The following is a 5950-nucleotide window of genomic DNA, read 5'->3' as shown; positions in this document are numbered from 1 at the left end:
CACGACTGAGCAACTTCACTTTCACTTTTCACTTTCATGCATTGGAGAAGGAAATGGCAACCCACTCATATTCTTGCCTGGAGAATCCCAGGGACGGGGGAGCCTGGTGGGCTGCCGTCTATGGGGTCACATGACTGAAGCGACTTAGCAGCAGCAGCAGCAGCATACATTTGCTCTGAGCATTTCAGAAAACTTCTTTAGAGCTCACAGACTGCCCTAACAATCTTGAGAATGAAGAAAATCCATGATCTTGTGAAATATTACCTAACCATTCTTGAGCACTTGCTCTGTACTAGGCACACTCATCAGATCCTTACAGGATGTAGGTCCTCTTACCGTCCCCACCTGAGAGAGGAACTGAGGGTCAGGAGGGTAAGTTTCTGGGGAGGGTCAGGCTGCTGGAAATGCACATGGGCAGCCATCTCAGTATGTGGCCCAGGCCACTCCCAGTACATTTTAGGACCGAAGCGGGGGCTTAAACCCAGGCAGTTGGGAGCTATTTAAAACCAAGATGATTTTGGGACTTCTCCGGCAGTCCAGTGGCCAAAGCTCCACTCTCCTGATGCAGGGGAGCTGGGTTCAATCCCTGGTCGGGGAACTAGATTCCCCGTACAACTAAGAGCTTGCATGACGCAGCTAAAGAACCCACATACTGCAAAGAAGATCCGAAGATCCCGACTGCTGCAACTAAGACCAGCATAGCCAAATAAATAGTATTTCAAAAGTAATAAAAGTGAGATGATTTAAAACCAAGGATGGGAAACTATAATACGCACTTTTTAGACCAGCCTTGCAAATAGATTCTTGACTGTATATAGAGCACCACTTCCTAATCCTTGTCCTTCTCTAGAGTTGCCCGCCTTGGAAGCAGACCGATGTCCATCCTCTGTCTTTGAAGCATGAGCTTAAATGCTCTTGAGAAACATCCCGGGGACAGAATGTGTCCTGAATTTGCTCAGTGTGTGTCTGCAAGCCATCTAGGAGTCCTGGTTAGCTGGATGAGGTGTCTTCCTTTGAGAAGTCCTGCCCTGGCAGAAAAGGGAGAGACCCTGTCTGCAGGCTATCAGCCAGGGACACCGAGTTCCCAGACATGACAAAGATCTTTCTAGAACTCTAGGTCACAGTGCCCCCAGGCCAGCCCGTGTTGCTTTGAAGTCCTTGGCATGTGGCTCTGGCAGCCTGAAGGATGTGATGGCTGCTGGCATGGGAGGGACGCGCAGCCCACCGGGTAGTATGTCGCGGCGAGAGGGCCTATCCCCGGGGCCCCAGTGTGATGCTGCTGTGCCCTGGGACGAATCACTCCCCCTCTCTGGGTCTCTTCCTTATTCTCTATCAAATGAGGGGGTGAATGTTAGGGTGTCAAAGGCTCTTTCAGCTCAATACTCCCTCACCCTGACTTTCTTTGGTTAACCAAGGTACACATAGAGGAGAACACATATATCTAAGGTGTACAGTTTGATGAATTTATGAATTCTAAAATTTGGAATTTTTGTACACACCCATGAAACTACCGTCCAGATCAAGACATGGATCCAGCAGCCACCCACTCCTGCCCTGGAAGGCTCTCCTCCCCCCGACCCAGATCAGCTCTGATATTTTATGATTAATGTGTCTGCTTGACTGAGCACATTATTCTTTTTTGTTTTTTTAACTTTTTATTTTATATTGAAGGGTAGCCGATTAACAATGTTGATAGTTTCAGGTGCACGGCAAAGGAACTCAGCCGTACGTATTTCATTATTTATTCTTTCAGCTGCTCTGGTCTCAGCTGCAGCTCACGAGATCTTAAGTCACAACATTCGAACTCGTAGCTGTGGCATGTGGGATCTAGTTTCCTGACCAGGGAACGAACCCAGGTCCCCTGAACTGGGAGCGTGTAGTCTTAGCCACTGGACCACCAGGGAAGTCCCTGAGCACGTTATTCCTTCAGGCTCTTTCCTGTTCTCTCTGGACCTGGACTGCCACTGGCCATGTGTGGCCGCAGAGCGTGGAAAGCCTGGCTTGTCACACTGCTGTGTGCTGAGTGCACTGGCTTTTTGAGATTAAGTATGGAGAACAAAATCACTTGTTTCGGTGTGGCTTCTAGCAAATTTACGATTCCCTATGTGTTAGCGTTGCTCTGGGCCGTGCTGTTTTCCTTTCCGCAAGGACTTGCGCCCTGCCGCTTGCAGCCTCCGTGTGGCCTGCCTCTTCTCCGGGAGGTGTTGGTGGTACCTGGAGGGTGCCAGGGACTGCGGTTGAGAGTCCAGGGTGTGCGCATGGCAGGGCCGGGGCGGGGGGGCCTGCTTTCTGTAGACGTGTTCTTTGTGGTTTTCAGTGTGGGCGAGTCCTTGCAGGCCCCTCAGGTCGTGGGCTTTGCTCCTACATTGAGGTCTGGCTGTCCACAGAATCATTTTTGCTGTTTCTGCCTGTTTTTGAAAGCTGACATTTAAGCCCACTCCCCAGAGGTGGTGGCGCCTCCCTTGCCATGTTGAATGCCCGCTCTGTGAGGACCCTGGAAGGAACGGAGGTGGAGAAATGTACAGTCATTTGGGGTTGAGTTTAGGTTGACTCAGACCTTTGGGGGACTTTTTGTGGAGTCCACACCCTGAGGGGATCTCACCTTTTTGAAGCCTCTGCCTTCCACAAACTCCACCCCAACATCCTGTGGTGGGGGAGCCCCTCCAGGCCCGCCAGGACCACCTCTATGTGGCCGGCCACTTCCTGTCTGCCCTCTGGAGGGAGGGTGTTGATTCCAATAGTAGGGACAGATGAGGCTGCTTGTCTCTGTACTTTGGTTCGAAAGAATTGGTTTTGGCAAACGTGTCAAAAAATTTTGGTTTTAAGCATGTCTCAAATTCCCAAATGTATAGGGTTTGAGTTTTATTTTTGCAGTTTGAGACATGGATTTTTTTTAACGTAATTTTGTTCATTTACATTTATTGTTATGCTGCATTTCACTGGGTCCTGCTACCCTGGCTTGCTCCTTTAGCTATGATTCGGTTTCCCATATACTTGTGGTTTTAAGGGGGACGGTGCTGTGTCCACTTGCACTGTGGATTTCTTAGACCTTATGAAACCTCTTCTTAATCTAGGTTGTCTAATGGCTAACAGACACAAGCGCGAGTGTTCTTGTTTCTCTAGATAGCCATATATAGCTATCACGGGGCAGAGGAACTTTGGACTTCCTTCTGTAGGCATCTTGAGCTGTGGGGCTTCCTCCTCCGGGTTTGCTCTTCGCCCCTCCCCCTGCTGCTGGGGCTCAGGTTGAGAAACACCTAATTTTTTTCTGGGTTCCCCTTTCTGGCTCTGCCGTTCTGCTGTGTTCACTCTGTGCTGATGACTTACACAGACCCTTAGCAGCACAGCATGGCAGACTGGGAATAGAAAAGGATATTTAGTCATCTGGGCTGATTACACCATGTCTCCAAGTCCAGCCCTTGGAACTTATCTTTAAAAACAAAAAAAAAAGCTAATATACTGAAGGAGGATAACCGAGAAAATGTGTGAGGCTGCACCTGGCACCTATTAGTTGCTTGATAAACATTAACCTCCCCTTTCCTCCTTCCTGTTAGTATTCTTGGTGGCTTGGCATGTTTTGTCTTAATATTGTGCAACTTGACCTTGAGGTTGTTTCTGGTTTATTCTTTTTTGTTTCTTTCTCCCTCTTTTAAAAATCGAGGTGAAACTCACATACCATAAAATTAACCACCATTAAAGACTATACAATTCAGTGGCATTTAGTACCTCCACAGTGTTGTACAGACTATCTGTATCCAGTTCCAAAATACTTTCATCACTCCTAAAGGAGATGGTGACACTTTTAAGAAGGCCAGCTTCAGGACTTCCATCGTGGTGCAGGGGAAAGGAATCCGTCTTCGAATGCGGGGGGCGTGGGTTTGATCCCTGGTCCAGGAAGATTCCACTTGCTGTGGAGCAACTAAGTCCCTGCGCCCCAGCTACTGAGCCTGTGCGCCTAGAGCCTGTGCTCTGCAACGAGAGGAGCCACCGCAGTGAGAAGCCCGTGCCCAGCAACGAGGGCCCAGTGCAGCCAAAAGTAAAATAATACAAAAGTAAAATAAAAAGAAGAAGGCCAGCTTTAGAGTCAGCTGTACCTGCTAGCCATGTGACTTTGGGCAACTGTCATTATCTCCAGCCTTTGTTTTGTCATCTTCACAATGGAAATAATATTGATTATTAATATATTACAGGATTTGTTTTTAAAGCAGCTTTATTATGATATAATTTACACGCCACAAAATTAACTCACCCTAAGTCTCCAGTTCAGTTATTTTTAGTAAATTTACAGGGTTGTGCAACTATTATTGCCATTCAATTTCCGAGCATTTCCATCTTTTTCTGTTCCAATCTCTAGCTCCTTTTGTCTCTCTGGGTTTGCCTTTTCTAGACCTTTCACATAAACGGAATCATACAATATGTGGTCTTTCACATCTGGCTTCTCTCACTGAGCGTAATGGTTCGTTCTTTTTTTTTTGAGCATAATGGTTTTAAGGTTCATCCCTGTTGTAGCCTGAATCAGCACCTCACTCCTTTTTATGACTGAGTAATATTCCATTGGAGAAGGCAATGGCAACCCACTCCAGTACTCTTGCCTGGAAAATCCCATGGGCAGAGGAGCCTGGTGGGCTACAGTCTGTGGGGTCGTTAAGAGTCGGACATGACAGCGACTTCACTTTCACTTTTCACTTTCATGCATTGGAGAAGGAAATGGCAACCCACTCCAGTGTTCTTGCCTGGAGAATCCCAGGGACGGGGGAGCCTGGTGGGCTGCCGTCTCTGGGGTCGCACAGAGTCGGACACGACTGAAGCGACTTAGCGGCAGCAGCAGCAGCATTCCATCATATGGATAGACCCTATTTTGTTTACCCTTTCATGTGTTGATGGGCATTTGAGTAGTTTCCACTTTTTGACTGTTATGAATAACGTTGCCATGAATGTTTGTGATTACAAGTGTTTGTGTGGACATATGCTTTCATTTCTGTTGGGTAGCTACCTGGGAGTAGAATCGCCGAGTCATGCTAAAAGGTTTTAAGAATTAAGTTTGTTAATGTGTGGAACTGCCTGGTCACTTAGGCCCTTTGTATACAGTGGTCACTGTTTACATCATTTCCTCACGGACTCTTTTTTTTAACGTGGATGATGTTCTGGCCTTCAGACGTGTTATTCATATATTGGTAACTTCTCCGTATTCTTACCTGTCACCATCCTGACATTTTCCTTATGGCAGTTTTATAATGCATGTATTCAAATACCTGTTGACTCTTCATGGCTTAGATCACCCGCTTCACTCATTCAAGCCACACACATTTGCGAGCACCTCGTGTGTGCTGGGTCTGCGGGCTTTTATGGTGGACACATGCATACCACGGCAGCTATGGCCGTTTGGCTCATCACCACAGCCCCATCTCATGGCACCGTGTTTGTTGAGTGAATGCAAGCAGTTCTTCTACCTTCAAGTAACTGAGTGTGGCTGGAGAGCCCTGTACAGCCTTCACTGCACCAAGTGTCTGGGCTGATCACTCAGACCTAGGACCAGAGGCCTCACTTCACAGGAGTGTCTGAAGCGACCTTGTACCAGCTGACGACAGCCAGTCACGCGTCTCTTCCCAGCTCCACTTACAAGCCCCCGTTGGTAGTTTGTAATCAGCCAATGTTGGGAGATTTATGCCAGCCTTGGAAATGGGTGGAAGGCTACCATCCACCCCTAACCCCTTTTGTGAGAGAGCCTGGTGTTAAACATTGACCAGTAGACAAGCCTACCTTTCCAACCTCCTCTTCTGTTATTCTCCTAACAAGATGGGTTTTCAGATGAGGAAGTGGAGGCACGGAGCGTTGAAGGAACTTGCTCAAGGCCACAGAGTTGGAAAACGACAGAGCCAGAATCTGAACCCAGACCTGACCCTGGCCTTTCTGCGTGCTCTCGGGATCTCTGATTTCCTGGTCTCTGGCC

General features: G+C 47.9%; 1 protein-coding gene across 1 annotated transcript in view; it reads left to right on the top strand.

The window, feature by feature from the left end:
* COTL1 (coactosin-like F-actin binding protein 1) overlaps positions 1-5950 on the top strand; it is a 44642-nt gene that overhangs the window by 37162 nt on the left and 1530 nt on the right. The gene's annotated exons all lie outside the window — the stretch shown is intronic.

This window comes from Bison bison, unplaced genomic scaffold (genome assembly GCF_000754665.1).
Source record: "Bison bison bison isolate TAMUID 2011002044 unplaced genomic scaffold, Bison_UMD1.0 scf7180017864295, whole genome shotgun sequence".
Classification (NCBI taxonomy): Eukaryota; Metazoa; Chordata; class Mammalia; order Artiodactyla; family Bovidae; genus Bison; species Bison bison.
Note: the sequence above shows the minus strand (reverse complement) of the source record. Positions and strands in the feature narration are given on the sequence as shown.